Source organism: Gorilla gorilla, chromosome 2 (genome assembly GCF_029281585.2).
Source record: "Gorilla gorilla gorilla isolate KB3781 chromosome 2, NHGRI_mGorGor1-v2.1_pri, whole genome shotgun sequence".
Classification (NCBI taxonomy): domain Eukaryota; kingdom Metazoa; phylum Chordata; class Mammalia; order Primates; family Hominidae; genus Gorilla; species Gorilla gorilla.
The window spans coordinates 123,568,929-123,586,517 of record NC_086017.1 but is presented as its reverse complement, the minus strand read 5'-3'; the positions used below and the strand labels follow the sequence as shown (position 1 = coordinate 123,586,517).

The following is a 17,589-nucleotide window of genomic DNA, read 5'->3' as shown; positions in this document are numbered from 1 at the left end:
TAGGCAAAAGCTGGAAGCATTTCTCTTGAAAACTGGCACAAGACAAGGGTGCCCTATCTCACCACTCTTATTCAACATAGTATTGGAGGTCCTGGCCAGAGCAATCAGGCAAGAGAGATAAAAGGCATCCAAATAGGAGAAGAGGAAGTCAAACCATTCCTGTTTGCACATGACATAAATCGATATCTAGAAAACCCCATATTCTCAGCCCAAAATCTCCTTAAGCTGATAAACAACATCAGCAAGATTTCAGGATACAAAATCAATGTACAAAAATTGCCAGCATTCCTACATATCAACAACATCCAAGGAAGACTGTTGTCAGTGTATAGGAATGCTAGCAATTTTTGTACATTTTGTACATTGCTTCCAACACCAACATAGGAAACATCACAGTACCCAACTTCAAACTATACTACAGAGCTACAGTAACCAAAATAGCATGGTACTGGTACAAAAACAGAAACATAGGTCAACAGAACAGAATAAAGACTGCTGAAACAATGTTGCACATCTACAACCATCTGATCTTTAAAAAAACTGACAAAAAGGAGCAATAGGAAAAGGATTCCCTATTCAATAAATGGTACTGAGATAACTGGCTAGTCACATGTGGAAGTCTGAAAGTGGACCCCTTCTTTATACCATACACAAAAATTAACTCAAGATAGACTAAAGACTTAAATGTAAAACCCAAAACTGTAAAAAAAAAATTGAAGACAACCTAGGCAATACCGTTCGGGACATAGGAACTGGCAAAGACTTCATGACAAAGATGCCAAAAGCAATTGCAACAAAAGCAAAAATTGATAAATGGGATCTAATTAAAGAGCTTCTGCACAGCAAACAAAACCATTAAGAGAATAAATAGACAACTTACAAAATAAAACATTTGCAAACCATGCATCTGACAAAGGTCTAACATTCAGCATCTATAAGGAACTTAAAGAAATTTACAAGTAAAAAAATGACCCCATTAAAAAGTGGACAAAGGACATGAACAGACACTTTTCAAAAGAAGCATATGAAAAAAGCTCAATATTACTGATTATTAGAGAAATGCAAATCAAAAACAAAATGGGATACCATCTCATACTAGTCAGAATGGCTATTATTAAAAAGTCAAAAATAACATGCTGGCAAGGTTGCAGAGAAAAGGGAATGCTTATACACTGTTGTTAGGAGTGTAAATTAGTTTAACTATTGTGGAAAGCAGTGTGACAATTCCTCAAACAGCTAAAAACAGAACTACCATTCGACCTAGCAGTCACATTACTGGGTAATATACCCAAAGGAATATAAATTATTCTATGATAAAGACACATGCACACGTACATTCACTGCAGCACTAATTGCAATAGCAAAGACATGGAATCAACCTAAATGCCCATCAATGGAAGACTGGATTAAAAAAAAAATGTGGTACACAGCCAACATCATACTGAATGGGCAAAAGCTGGGACCATTTCTCTTGAAAACAGGCACAAGACAAGAATGCCCTCTCTCACCACTCCTATTCAACATAGTATTGGAAGTTCTGGCCAGAGCAATCAGGCAAGAGAGAAAAATAAAGGGCATCCACATAGGAAGAGAGGAAGTCAAATTGTCTTTGTTTGCAGATGATATGATCCTATATCTAGAAAACCCCATCAATTCAACCCAAAAGCTTCTTTTTATCTTTTTATTTTTCCATAAGTTGTTGGGGTACAGGTGGTATTTGGTTACATGAGTAAATTCTTCAGTGGTTATTTGTGAGATTTTGGTGCACCTATCACCTAAGCAGTATACACTGCACCCTATTTGTAGTCTTTTATCCCTTGCCCCCCTGCCACCCTTCCCCGCAAGTCCCCAAAATTCATTCTATCATTCTTATGCCTTTGCTTCATCATAGCTTAGCTCTCACATACCAATGAGAACATACGATGCTTGGTTTTCTGTTCCTGAGTTACTTGACTTAGAATAATAGTCTCCAATCTCAGTCAGGTGGCTGCAAATGCATTAATTCATTCCTTTTTATGGCTGAGTAGTATTCCATCATATATGTATATATACACCACAGTTTATCCATTCACTCGCGGATTGATGGGAATTTGGGTTGGTTCCACGATTTTGAAATTGCAAATTGTGCTGCTATAAACATGCGTGTGCAAGTATCTTTTTTGTATAATGACTTTTTTTCATCTGGGTAGATACCCAGTAGTGGGATTGCTGGATCAAATGCTAGTTCCACTTTTATTTCCTTAAGGAATCTTCACACTGTTTTCCATAGCAGCCGTACTAGTTTACATTCCCACCAGCAGTGTAGAAGTGTTCTCTGGTCACCACGTCCATGCCAACATCTACTGTTTTTTGATTATGGCCATTCGTGCAGGAGTAAGGTTGTATCGCATTGTTGTTTTGATTTGCATTTCCCTGATCATTAGTGATGTTCAGCATTTTTTCATATGTTTATTGGCCACTTATATATCTTCTTTTGGGAATTGTCTATTCATGTCCTTAGCCTGCTTTTTGATGAGATTCGTTTTTTTCTTATTCATTTGTTTGAATTCATTGTAGATTCTGTATATTAGTCCTTTGTCAGATGTACAGATCGTGAAGATTTTCTCCCACTCTGTGGGTTGTCTGTATACTCTACTGATTGTCCCTTTTGCCATGCAAAAGCTCTTTAGTTTAAATCCCATCTATTTATCTTTGTTTTCTATTGCATTTGCTTTTGGGTTCTTGGTCATGAAATCCTTGCCTAAGCCAATGTCTGGAAGGATTTTTCCAATATTATCTTCTAAAAGTTTTATAGTTTCAGGTCTCAGGTTTAAGTCCATAATCCATCTTGGTTCAATTTTTGTATAAGGTGAGAGATGAAGATCCAGTTTCATTCTCCTACATGTGGCTAGCCAATTATTCCAGCAACATTTGTTGAAAAGGGTGTCCTTTTCCCACTTTATGTTTTGTTTGCTTTGTTGAAGATCAGTTGGCTGTAAGTATTTGGGCTTATTTATGGGTTCTCTGTTTTGTTCCATTGGTCTATGTGCCAATTTTTAGTACCATCCTGTTTTGGTGACTATGGCCTTATAGTATAGTTTGAAATCAAGTATAGTGATGCCTCTAGATTTGTTCCTATAGCTTAGGCTTGCTTTGGCTATCAGGGCTCTTTTTTGCTTCTATATGAATTTTATAATTGTTTTCTGTAATTCTGTGAAAAATAATGGTGGTGTTTTGGTGGGGATTGTGTTGAATTTGCAGATCACTTTTGGCAGTATGGTCATTTTCACAATATTGGTTCTATCCATCCTTGAGCATGGGTTGTGTTTCCATTTGTTTGTGTCATCTATGATTTCTTTGAGCAGTGTTTTGTAGTTTTCCTTGCAGTGGTCCTTCGCCTCCTTCCTTAGGTATATTTTTAAGTGTTTTTGTTATTGTTGTTGTTTGTTTTTGTTTGTTTGTTTTGGCAGCTATTGTAAAAGGGGTTGAGTTCTTGATTTGATTCTCTGTTGGTCACTGTTGGTGTATAGAAGAGCTACTGATTTGTGTATGTTAATCTTGTATCCGGAAACTTTGCTGAATTCTTTTATGAGTTCTAGGAGCTTTCTGGAGAAGTGTTTAGGATTTTCAAGGCAAACGATCATATTGTCAGCAAAGAGTAACAATGTTTGACTTCCTTTTTACCAGTTTGGATGCCCTTTATTTCTTTCTCTTGTCTGATTGCTCTGGCTAGGACTTCCAGTACTATGTTGAAGAGGAGTGGTGAGAGTGGGCATCCTTGCCTTGTTCCAGTTCTCAAAAGGGATGCTTTGAACTTTTTCTCATTCAGTATTATGTGGGCTGTGGGTTTGTCACAGAAGGCTTTTATTACATTGAGCTCATGTCCATTGTGTGCCAGTTTGGCTGAGAGTTTTAATTATAAAGAGAAGCTGGATTTTGTCCAATGCTTTATCTGCATCTATTGAGATGATCGTGTAATTTTTGTTTTTAATACTGTTTATGTGATATATCACATTTATTGACTTGCATATGTTAAACTATCCCTGCATCCCTGGTATGAAACCCACTTGGTCATGGTGGATTATCTTTTTGATATGCTGTTGGATTCAGTTAGCTAGTATCTTGTTAAGGATTTTAGCATCTATGTTCATCAGGGATATCGGTCTGTAGTTCTCTTTTTTGATTATGTCCTTTTCTGGTTTTGGTATTAGGGTGATGCTGGCTTATGGGATGAATTACTGAGGGCTCCCTCTTTCTCTATCTTGTGGAATAGTGTCAAAATGATTGGTACCAATTCTTCTTTGAATGTCTGATAGAATTCTGCTGTGAATCTGCCCGGTCCTGGAAATTTTTTTTTGGTAATTTTTAAATTACCATTTCAATCTTGCTGCTTGTTATTGGTCTGTTCAGGATATCTAATTCTTCCTGGCTTAAGCCAGGAGGGTTGTAATTTTCCAGGAATTTATCTATCTTTTCTAGGTTTTCTAGTTTATGTGTATAAAGGTGTTCATAGTAGCCTTGAATAATCTTCTGTATTTCAGTGGTGTCAGTTGTAATATCTCCCGTTTCATTTCTTAATGAGGTTATTTGGATTTTCTCTCTTCTTTTCTTGGTTAATCTTGCTAATGGTCTATCAATTTTATCTATCTTTTCGAAGAACCAGCTTTTTGTTTCATTTATCTTCTGTATTTTTGTTTGTTTGTTTGAATTTCATTTAGTTCTGCTCTGATCTTTGTTATTTCCCCTTTTCTGCTGGGTTTGGGTTTGGTTTGTTCTTATTTCTCTAGTTCCTTGAGGTGTGACCTTAGATTGTCAGTTTGTGCTCTTTCAGTCTTTTTGTTGTAGGCATTTAGGGCTATGAACTTTCCTCTTATCACCACCTTTGCTGTATCCCAGAGGTTTTGATAGGTTGTGTCATTATTGTCATTCAGTTCAAAGAAATTTTTAATTTCCATCTTGATTTCGTTTTTGACCTAATGATCATTCAGGAGCAGGTTATTTAATTTCCATGTATTTGCATAGTTTTGAAGGTTCCTTTTGGAGTTGATTTCCAGTTTTATTCCATTGTGCTCTGAGAGAGTGCTTGATACAATTTCAATTTTCTTAAATTTATTGAGGTGCGTTTTGTGGCCTATCATATGGTCTATCTTGGAGAAAGTTTTATGCGCTGTTGAATAGAATGTGTATTCTGCAGTTGTTCAATGAAATGTTTTGTATATATGGGTTAAGTCGATTTGTTCCAAAGTATAGTTTAAATACATTGTTTCTTTATGACTTTCTGTCTTGACAACCTTTCTAGTGCTGTCAGTGGAGTACTGAAGTCCTCCACTATTATTGTGTTGCTGTCTATCTCATTTCTTAGGTCTAGCAGTAATTGTTTTATAAATATGGGAGCTCCAGCGTTAGGTGCATATGTGTTTAGGATTGTGATATTTTCCTGTTGGACAAGGCCTTTACCATTATATATAATGTCCCTCTTTTTCTCTTTTGACTGCTTTTGCTTTAAAGTTTGCTTTGTCTGATATAAGAATAGCTACCCCTTCTCACTTTTGGTGTCCATTTGCATGAAATGCATTTTTCCACCCTTTAGTTTAAGTTTATATGAGTCCTTATGTGTCGTAAGTCTCCTGAAGGCAGTAGATGGCTGGTGAGTTCTCATCCATTCTGCAGTTCTTTTAAGTGGAGCATTTAGGCCATTTACATTCAACGTTAGTATTGAGATGTGAGGTATCATCACATTTATTGTGCTGTTTGTTGCCTGTGTACCTTGATTTCTTTTTTTTGTTGTTGTTTTTGCTTTTAAACTGTATTTTTGTTTTATAGGTCCTATGTGATTTATGCTTTTAAAAGGTTCTGTTTTGATGTGTTCCCAGGATTTGTTTCAAGACTTAGAGCTCCTTTTAGCAGTTCTTGTAGTGGTGGCTTGTTAGTGGCGAATTCTCTCAGCATTTGTTTGTCTGAAAAATACTGTATCTTTCCTTCATATATGATGCTTAGTTTCGCTGAATACAAAATTCTTGGCTGTTAAAATTGTTTTGTTTGAGGAGATAGGGCCCCAATCTCTTTTAGCTTGTAAGGTTTCTGCTGAGAAATCTGCTGTCAATCTGATAGGTTTTCCTTTATAGGTTACCTGGAGCTTTTGTCTCACAGCTCTTAAGATTCTTTCCTTTATCTTAACTTTAGATAACCTGATGACAATGTGCCTAGGCAATGATCTTTTTGTGATGACTTTCCCAGGTGTTCTTTGTGCTTCTTATATTTGGATGTCTAGGTCTCTAGCAAGGCTGGGGAAGTTTTCCTCTATCATTCCCCCAAATATGTTTTCCAAAGTTTTAGATTATTCTTCTTCCTCAGGAACACCGATTATTCTTAGGTTTGGTCTTTTAACATAATCTCAGACTTCTTGGATGCTTTGTTCATATTTTCTTATTCTATTTTCTTTGTCTTTGTTGGATTGGGTTAATTTGGAGACCTTGTCTTCAAGCTCTGAATTCCTTTCTTCTCCTTGTTCAATTCTATTGCTGAGACTTTCCAGATCATTTTGGATTTCTATAAGTGTGTCCAATTTTTCCTGAAGTTTTCATTGTTTTTTTTCTTTATGGTATCTATTTCCTTGTGTATTAGGGTTCTCTTAGAGGGACAGAAGTAATAGAATATATATATATATCAGACTTGTGGGCAGGAAGCATATAGCATGGGAGAAAGATGTCGGCTGGGAGCCTAGACCTGTCTCTCTTTTTCACATTTTTCTGCCCACTTTATATTCACTGGCAGCTGATTAGATTGTGCCTACCAGATGAAGTGTGGATCTGCCTTCCCCAGTCCACTGACTCAAATGTTAATCTCTTTTGGCAACACCATCACAGACACACCCAGGATCAATACTTTGTATCCTTCAATCCAATCAAGTTGACACTCAGTATTAACCATCACAAGTCCACCCCTTGTCAACTTGAACCCATATACATATCCTGTGATAATACACAGTCTTCAGATAAAGACAATGATAAGGTCATAATTATGCCTAACATAAGACAACTATCCTTCGTACAACCAGAAACCCACCAATCCTCAACTCAAATACTATTACATAAAGTTAACGATACTTAAATGCTGATATGAAGTCAATAAATCTTATGTCACATGATAAAGGAGAAAGGAAATAAAATTAAGATATTTTCTTAGTACAAGTGTATACATGCACAACATGTGTTTAACAAAAGAAGGAGAAAATACTCATGACAATTACAGTCCTCATTTCTGCAGCTGGTCACGTGGTCATAGCTGGTATTGATGACTACCTTCTTCTACTACCCATTCTGTATTCCCTTTGCTTTCAGCAAGCACCTCAGCAGGTTGAGGTTTTTTCCTGGTGGAGTGACACAAACCTTCATTCCTGAAGGGTCTGGGTCATTTGTAGTCCTGCTTGGATTGGGCTGTTGTAGTTTCCCATTGATTTTAATCACAGGGCATGATAATACTAAGATGCCCTAGTTCATCTCCTGTATTCCATATGTACTATTCCTTACCTCCACTGTGGAGTAGTAGACTGATTTCATCTTGATAGTCTGGGCCAATCACTCCAGCCAACACTGTAACTCCCTTCTTAGCCTGTTGACTTAAAGGTAAGAGAAGCCCAAAGTGGCAATATTAACTTCCAGTTTAATTGAATTGTTGTGTCTCCAGGTGGCAGCATTCCTCCCTCTGGAACTAACACCTCTAGGCCAGCAGAACGTAATGTCGCGGGAACAGGAAAAAAAAATTTTGCTAGTGAATCACTGGGGGTAATGGTGAGTGGTGCCACTTCCACTTCCACCCCTTCATTCCTGGACCCATAAATCCTGGTTATGGGAGAAACAGTATCACATATTAGACACTGATTCAGAGCATACACAGCCTTCTGGAGGACTTTGCCCCAGACCTGCAAAGTATTGTCTCCTAGTTGGCATTGTAATTACGACTTCAAAAGCCCATTCCAGCTATCAATCCTGCTGCTTCAGGATGATGGGGAACATGGTGAGACCAGTGAATTCTATGAGCATGAGTCTACTGCCGCATGCAGTGAGTGTCTTGGTCAGAGGCAATGCTGTGTGGAATACCACAACAGTGGATAAGGCATTCCATGAGCCCACAGTTGGTAGTCCTGGCTGAAGCACTGCGTGGAGGATAGGCAAATCCATATCCAGAGTAAGTGTCTATTCCGGTGAGGACAAACCTCTGCCCTTTCCATGATGGAAGAGGTCCAATATAATCAACCAGCCACCAGGTAGCTGGCTGATCACCCCGAGGAATGGTGCCATATTGAGGGCTCAGTGTTGGTCTCTGCTGCTGGCAAATTGGGTTCTCAGCAGTGGCTGTAGCCAGGTCAGCCTTGGTGAGTGGAAGTCCATGTTGCTGAGCCCATGTGTAACCTCCATCCCTGCCACTATGGCCACTTTGTTCATGGGCCCATTGGGCAATGACAGGGGCAGCTGGGGAAAGAGGCTGAGTGGTGTCCACAGAACAGGCCATCCTATCCATTTGATTATTAAACTCCTCCTCCAGTGAGGTCACCCATTGGTAAGCACTCACATGGGATACAAATATCTTCAGTTTTTGACCACCGACAGAGGTCCATTCACATACTTCTTCCCCAAATTTCTTTGTCACCAATTTTCCAATCATGCTTCTTCCAATTCCCTGACCATCCAGCCAAACCATTGGCTACAGCCCATGAATCAGTATATAATCACACCTCTGGCCATTTCTTCTTCCATGCGAAGTGCACAATCAGGTGCATTGCTCAAAATTCTGCCCACTGGGAAGATTTCCCTTCACTGCTGTCCTTCAGGGATGTCCTAGAAAGGGGCTATAGGGCTGCAGCTCTTCACTTTTGGGTGGTACCTGCATATCGTGCAGAACCATCTGTGAACCAGGCCCTAGTCTTCTCTCCCTCTGTCAACTGATCATAGGGAACTCCCTATGAGGCCGTCGGTGCAGGCTAGGGGAGATAAGGCAGGGGGGAAGGAGTGGAGACCATGGGCTTTTGAGTCACTTCCTCATGTAACTTACTTGTGCCTTCAGGACCTGCTCGAGCCTGATCACATATATACCACTTCCATTTGATGATGGAATGCTGCTGTGCATGACCAACTTTATGTCTAGGTGGGTTAGAGAGCACCCAGTTCATGAAAGGCAATTCAGGTTGCGTGGTGACTTGATGGCCCATAGTCAAATGTTCAGTTTCCACCAAAGCCCAGTAAAAGGCCAAGAGCTGTCTCTCAAAAGGAGAGTAGTTATCTGCAGAAGATGGAAGGGGCTTGCTCAGAATCCTAGAGGCCTCTGTTGTGATTCACCTATGGGAGCCTGCCAAAGGCTCCAAACAGCATCCATATCTGCCACTGACACCTCAAGCACCATTGGATCTCCTGGGTCATATGCCCCAAGTGGCAGAGCATCTTGCACAGCAGCCTGGACCTATTGCAGAGTCTTCTCCTGTTCTGGAATCCCTCTCAAAATTGGCAGCATTTTGGGTCACTTGATAAATGGGCTGGAATAACACAACCAAATGAGGAATGTGTTGTCTCCAAAATCTAAATAGGCTCACTAGGTATTGTGTCTCTTTCTTGGTTGTAGGAGGGATCAAATGAAGCAATGTATCCTTTATCTTAGAAGGAATATCTCAACAGACCCCACACCAGTGGACCCCTAGAAATTTTACTGAGGTAGAAGGTCGCTGAATTTTAGTCAGATTTATTTCCCAACGTCTGGCATGCAAATGTCTCACCAATAAGTCCAGTGTGTTTGCTACTTCTTGCTCACTGGATCCAATCAGCATAATGTCATCAATGTAATGGACCAGTGTGATATCTTGCCAAAGCAAAAAGTGATCAAAATCTCTCTGAGAGAGCTATTAGAGATTGTGAAGAAGAATTTCTATCTCCGCCCTGGGGTCATTGTCAGGTAAAGATGGTAAAGCCTATTGATAGTCAAGTATTGAGGGTATGGGTGTGTGTATATATACTTAAGGCTGAGGTGGTGAAGGTGTGAAGGAAGACTCCTCAAATGGGAATATATTTTAATTCCTAGAACAGTTTTGAACTACTGCCTTGGTGAAGACTTAGTTATTTGAGAAATTTAAAATTACGATGCTCCACGGCTTAGGCTAACGACTTTAGAGAATCTTCCAGATTTGATATTTGAGCTTTGTGCTCTTCTTACCTAAGAGTGTTAAGAAAATAGAGATAAAGTGGGATGCTCAAGGTTTGTTACAATGTAAAAACCATGGTAGGGTGTGGGCGGCGGGATCTTGGTAAGTATTCAGTGATCTCAGATGAGCTTTTTGACAATTGATATTTCTCAAAATAATGACAAGTTTTCGTATTTGTTGAGCCAGGGATGGAAAAATAACTATAGTTACTAATAAGGACTGTGCAAGGAGTTTGGACACCAGGGAAGTAACACTTTTGTCACAAATTTTTTTCCTAGCATATCCCAGAGAACTCATTTGCCAGAGCTCTTGAAAATGAGTCTTGCTGATTGTTTTGCTTTATTTTAATTTAATGCTACATATTAAGTTACAGACTTGTCTATTCCAGGGATCTGGATCTGAAGAAGCCAATTTATCAGAGGACTGCAGCTTATGGCCACTTTGGTAGGGACAGCTTCCCACGGGAAGTGCCCAAAAAGCTTAAATATTGAAAGTGTTAGCCTTTTTTCCCCAGACTTGTTGGCGTAGGATACAGAGAAGCCTTCAAGCTCTGAGGGAAAGGGCCCTCCTTCCTAAATTTTCCTGTCCTCTTTCAGCTCCTGATCAGTTGCAGTCACTCTAGTCAACGACATGAATTTTAGCTTTTGTGGGGGACTGTAAGTTGGGCTTGCTATTCTGTCCCTAGGTGTTTTGTTCACCATTATAATGAATTTAGTGAGCATAGGTGATCCATGTAACTGCCTAGAAACAACACTGTAGTAAATAATGCTTTGAAATTGAACCTTTGTGCCCTATCACCCAACGCTCCAAAGTCATAATTGCATTGACTTTCCCACCAGATGCTGAAAATGTCCTTGTAATGCGCACGTAAAGTACTTGTAGTTCCACTTATAGCCTCTGTCTGGCAATGCCACAGCCCTGTCAGCATGAATTTGTAATGTCTTGAGCTCTATTATGAATGTGAAGCCTTCCCCTTATCCTCCCTGTAACTTGATCCATTTCTAATTATGTAGCTCTTTGTCAGGGAGTGTTCCCTATCCAATCAATCTTGCATGTAACGCAAGTTCCCAGTTGGAGCTCCAGCCTGACACCAAAAAGCAGTTACCATTAAACCATCTCCCTGGTGCTTATGCTCTTAATTGCCACCTCTAACAGCACCAAATCAAAATCTCTCCACTTTCAACTGTCTTTTGGAGGACGTACGTAATAAGGTTTTAATTTAGTAAACCAATCCTATGCATGGTTTCAGCACTGGCCAAACGTCACCAACTCCTAGTTCTAGAAAAACAGGCACTTGGCAGCCTTGTGATGTCATACAGAGAAGTCACAGGGCAGTACCTGAGGGTCTGTAGGTTGCACACTTTGGTACCAGATAACTTTTTTTTTCTTTATAAGAAAGCCTGAGTACTCCACACTGCACAATAACTCCTCCCAGTGTTTTAACTTTGTTTTATTTTCAAAACCAGGTCCAATGAGCTTTCTGAACAGCTGGTGTAGCTACAGAGAAACCAGCTTCCTTCAGAGAGCAGTGCTTTTGGTGGGGAGGAGGAAATCCCTTCATACTTGAACATTTTCTAATTGCTTATTTATTGTATTCTGGAGTATGGCGTAAGTACAGAGAAGCCATCACCTCAGATGGCAGCTTTTACAAGATTTTTTTTTCCTCTCAACACCATGATTCCTTTAACATGTTTCCAGCATTCCCAGGTAGGCCAAGGTGTCCTACAGAAAAACCTTGAGTTAGACCTACAAGGCATCTGGCTGGTGTTAACAGAAGGGAGGGCAGAGCTGGTGTGGCTGGCCATGGAGAAAGCTGACTTGGCTGCTGTGGTACAAAGAAACCAGCTTGTTTACATGCTTATTCCATGACTGCTTGCCCTAAGCAGAAAGTGCCTTTCAGGATCTATTTTTGGAGGTTTATTACGTATGTCTGGATCTCAATTCCAACAGTTTAATGAAGATCTAAATAAAATGCTAGGTTCTACCTTAAAAAAAAAAAAAAACTCTCTGAATATGATTATGACACAAAGCCAGAAAGTTGATATACCCCTGAGGTAGGACAGTAAAGGAATATTGCTGGCCTTGCCAGCTGAAGACAAATTGCTTCTGGTGGGCCTTACGGACAGGAATGGAGAAGAAAGCATTTGCCAAGTCAATGGTTGCATACCAGTTACCAGGAGATGTGTTAATTTGCTCAAGCAATGAAACCACATCTGGTACAGCAGCTGCAATTGGAGTCACTACTTGGTTAAGCTTGCAATCATCCACTGTCATTCTCCAAAATCCACCTGTCTTCTGCACAGGCCAAATGGGAAAGTTGTACAGGGATGTGGTGGGAATCACCACTTGTACGTCTTTCAAGTCTCCTTGATGGTGGCACTAATCACCGTAACTCCTTCAGGGATGTGGTATTGTTTTTGATTTACTATTTTTATATGTAGAGGCAGCTCTAATGGCTTCCATTTGGCCTTTCCCACCATAATAACCCTCACCCTGCCAGTCAGGGAGCCAATGTGGGGGTTCTGCCAGCTGCTGAGTATTTCTATGCCAATTATGCTTTCTGAAACTGGGGAAATGACCACAGGATGAGTCTGGGGACCCACTGGACCCACTGTAAGTCAGACCTGAGCTAAAACTCCATTAATTACCTGACTTCCATAAGCCTCTACCTTAACTGGAGGACCACAATGAGGTTTTGGGTCCCCTGGAATCAAACTCAGCTCAAAGCCAGTGTCCAATAGTCCCCAAATGTCCGATCATTTCCCTTTCCGCAATGCAGTTACCCTGATAAAAGGCCAGTGGTCTCCTTAGGGAAGGATAGGAGAAAGATTCACTGCGTAAATGTCAGTAATGTAGTGGGTCCTTCCTCAAGGGGACCAGGCCTCCCCTTCATTCAAGGGGTTCTGGGTCTGAAAACTGGCTCAAGTCTGGAAATTGATTGAGAGGCCATGATTCTCTGTTTTTATAATTCAAATTAGTCTTTCATCCATTTAATCTAGAAGTTGTTTGTTTGTATAATTTAAGTAGGAATGCAGTAGGCTTCCTATCAATTTCACTTCTAGGAACACCATGATTAATTAGCCAATGCCAGAACTCTACACGAGTCATACTATTCTGATTGCCACTTTGTCTCTGCTGTCCATTACAGTAGCTATGCCCACCTTGCCTTTGACAGTTGAGTGCTGCCACTTGGCCTTTGCCAGCTTGGGATCCAATTATTCCCATTGTATTTAAATTTCATAGTTGAGTGACTGCATCTCCCACTGTTAGCTCTGACATACAGAGTTTGGATCCGTTGCTGGTGAGCTAGTGTGATTTTTTGGAGGGTGTTAAAGAGTCTTGTTTTGTAATATTACCTGAGTTGGTTTTCTGGTTTCTTCTCATTTGGGTAGGCTCTGTCAGAGGGAATGTCTAGGGCTGAAGGCTGTTCTTCAGATTCTTTTGTTCCACAGGGTGTTCCCTTGATGTAGTACTCTCTCTTTTCCTATGGATGTGGCTTCCTGAGAGTGGAGCTGTAGTGACTGTTATCTCTCTTCTGGGTCTAGCCACCCAGCAAGTCTATCTGGCTCCAGGCTGGTACTGGAGGTTGTCTGCACAGAGTCCTGTGAGGTGAACCATCTATGGGTCTCTCAGCCATGGATACCAGCACTTGTGCTGGTGGAGGTGGCAGGGGGGTGTAATGGACTCTGTGAGGGTTCTTAGATTTAGTGGTTTAATGTTCTATTTTTGTGCTGGTTGGCCTCTGCTGGGAGGTGGCGCTTTCCAGAGAGCATCAACTGTGGTAGTATGGAGAGGAACTGGTGGTGGGTGGGGCCCTAGAACTCCCAAGAGTATATGCCCTTTGTCTTTAGCTACCAGGGAGGGTAGGGAAGGCCCATCAGGTGGGGGCAGGGCTAGGAGTGTCTGAGCTCAGACTTTCCTTGGGCTGGTCTGGCTGCAGCTGCTGTGGGGGATGGGGGTGAGGTTCCCAGGTCAATGGAATTGTGTGCCTAGGAGGATTATGGCTGCTCTGCCAAGTCATGCAGGTTGTCAGGGAAGTAGGGGAAAGCCTGCAGTCACAGACCTCACCTGGCTCCCATGCAATCTAAAAGGCCGGTCTCACTCCCACCGTGCTCCCCCGACAGAGCTGAGTCTGTTTCCAGACTGCGGGCAGCGAAGGCTTGAGAACTTGCCCCAGGGTACCCACCTCCCCTCTGCAAAAGAAAAGGGCTTGGTTCTTCCCCAGCCTGTGGAGCCTGCATACCGGATTTGCGCCCTCCCCTCAGTTCTGGCCAGGAGGCTTCTCACCCCGGTTCGAATTGTTACGAAGTTCAGCTAGGAATTTGCTTCTCCCTGTGTAGTTTTACTCCCTTCTCCTCTGGTCACCCTCCAAAAGGATCCCTGTGATGCCAGGCAGGAATGGCTTGTTTGAGGACCCAGTGAGCTCCCAGGGCCTTTCTCACTGCTTCTTTTACTCCTGTATTTTGCTTACCTCTCTAAATTGACTCCGTTCCAGCTAAGGTCAGAAACTTCTCCTGCAAACTAGACCTTCGGTTTGCCCAGTGTGGAGGTGTGTTCGGGATCAGAGGATCTCCCTTTCCCACTTCCACAGTGTGGGCACTCACAGTATTTGAGGTGTCTCCCGGGTCCTGCAGGAGCAGTCCACTTCCTTCAGAGGGTCTGTGGGTCCTCTAGGGATTCCTGGTTTGTTCTTCAGTCATTCTGGAGCTAAAATTCATGATGCAAAACTCCACACGCTTCTCTGTCCATCTGAGTCAGAGCTGCAATCTAGTCTTGCTTCCCGTCTGCCATGATGATCCCTCAATTGCTTTCCCAAAGCTATTTAAGCAGATAAACAACTTTGGCAAAGCTTCAGGATACAAAATCAATGTGCAAAAATCACTAGCATTTGTGGACACCAACAACAGTTAGGATGAGAGCCAAATCAGGAACGAACTCCCATTCACAATTGCCACAAAGAATAAAATACCTAGAAATACAGCTAACTAGGGAGGTGAAATATCTCTATAAGGAGAACTACAAACCACTGCTCAAAGAAATCAGAGAGACACAAACAAATGGAAAACATTCCACGCCCATGGATAGGAAGAATCAATATCATTAAAATGGCCATACTGCCCAAAACAATTTATGGATTCAATACTACTCCTATTAAACTACCATTGATATTCTTCACAAACTAGGGAAAACTATTGTAAAATTCGTATGAAACCAAAAAAGAGCCTGAACAGCCAAAGCAACCCTAGCAAAAGAACAAAGCTGGAGGCATCACACTACTTGACTTTAAACTATATTACAGGGCTACAGCAACCAAAACAGCATGTTACTGGTAGAAGAACAGACACATAGACCAATGCAACAGAATAGAGAACCCAGAAATAAGACTGCACACATACAACTATCTGATCTTAAACAAATCTGACAAAAATAAGCAATAGGGAAAGGATTCCCTATTCAATAAATGGTGCTGGGATAACTGGCTAGCCATAAGTGAAAGATTAAAAGTGGATCCCTTCCCTACAGCATATACAAAAATTAACTCAAGATGGATTAAAGACTTAAATGTAAAACCTAAAACTATAAAAACCCTGGAAGACCACGTAGGCGATACCATTCAGGACATAGGAACTGGCAAAGATTTCATGACAAAGACACCCAAAGCAATTGCAACAAAAGCAAAAATTGACCAATGGGATCTAATTAAATTAAAGAGTTTCTGCACAGCAAAAGAAACTATCAACAGGGTAAACAGACAACCTACCTTGTGAGAGAAAATTTTTGCAAAGTATGCATCTGACAAAGGTCTAATATTTACCATCCATAAGGAAGTTAAAGAAATTTATAAGAAAAAAAAACCATTAAGAAGTAGGCAAAGGGCATGAACAGACACATTTCAAAAGAAGACATACATGCAGCCAACAATCATGTGAAAAAAAGCTCAATATCATTGATCATTAGAGAAATGCCAATCAAAACCTCAATGAGATACCAGCTAACACCAGTCAGAATAGCTATTATTAAAAAATAAAAAAAAAAACAGACGCTGGTGAGGTTGTGGAGAAAAGGACACTATACACTATTAGTGGGAGTGTAAATTAGTTCAGCCATTGTGGAAGACAGTGTGGCAATTCCTCAAAGACGTAAAAACAGAAATACCATTTGACCCCACAATCCCATTACTGGGTATACACCCAAAGGAATATAAATTATTCTTTTATAAAGACACATGCACACATATGTTCATTTTGGCACTATTCACAATAGCAAAGACATGGAATCAACCCAAATGCCCATTAATGATAGACTGAGTAAAGAAAATGTGACACATATACACCATAGAACACTATGCAGCTATAAAAAAGAATGTGAACATCTCCTTTGCAGGGGCATGGATGGAGCTGAAGGTCATTATCCTTAGCAAACTAACACAGGATCAGAAAACCAAATATAGCATGTTCTCACTTATAAGTGGGAGCTAAATTATGAGAACACATGGACACAAAGAGGGGAACAACAGACTCTGAGGCCTACCAGAGGGTGGAGGGTGGGAGGATGGAGAGGAGCAGAAATAATACCTATTGGGTATTAGGCTTAGTACCTGGGTGACAAAATAATCTGTAGGTCAAACCCCCGTAACACAAGTTTATCTATATAACAAACCTGCAAGTGTATTCCTGAATCTAAAATAAAAGAGTTTTTTATTTGTTTGTTTAAAAAAAAAAAAAAAAGAAGAAGAAGAGGTAGCCAGACATAGAACACCAAAAGCTTGTCCAGTAGCAGTGAGACTCATGGGAAGAGGATGGCTTATAGTCATACACACCTAGGTCTAAAGTGTGGTGTGGCCAAATAATTCCACTTCTGAGCCTCAGTTTCTTCCTCTGCACATGAGGGATCATGGCGACTAACCCACGCAGAGTTTCGATGTGTGTAAGGGATCATGCAGTTTCCGGTCCATGGTCAATATTCCAGTAATGGTAGTTATTCTAGTGGTTAAAACGCCATTCCTTGCTAATTTACCTCTGAAATTGGACCCATGGTTCTCAGTGCTCCTGCTTTGAATTCTGGCTTTAGTTTTGACTTTTTATGCTATTTGTTCCTGGCATCAGCACCTAGTCTATATTTTGTGTCTAACTTAGTTATTTGCCTCTCCTGTGCAACCTGCATTGGGGCCTTTGTGTCCGGGGATTTTCCTGTGCCCCTGTGACCTCTGGATTCAGCTTGCCCTGCATTCCTAGCTTTGGTGCCTGGTCCACTGGGCCTGTGTCTGGCAAGGCCACTACTGAGCTGGGACAATTAGGATTTTTAAAAAGTAGGAAAGGGAAGTATGAATAATGTTTATTAAAAGAGCTGAAGAAAGAATAGCTACAGAAGTAGAAAGCCACAAAATGAAAGCAGGAAAATCACTAATGCAGTAACAACAA

At 40.8% G+C, this 17,589-nt stretch overlaps 1 long non-coding RNA gene across 1 annotated transcript; it reads left to right on the top strand.

Annotated features, from left to right (window-relative positions):
• Window positions 1-9,861: 9,861 nt before the first annotated feature.
• Window positions 9,862-10,949, top strand: LOC129532390 (uncharacterized). Its single transcript, XR_008678109.1, has 2 exons — window positions 9,862-9,921; window positions 10,557-10,949. It is a non-coding gene; the product is annotated as an uncharacterized lncRNA (long non-coding RNA).
• Window positions 10,950-17,589: the final 6,640 nt, after the last annotated feature.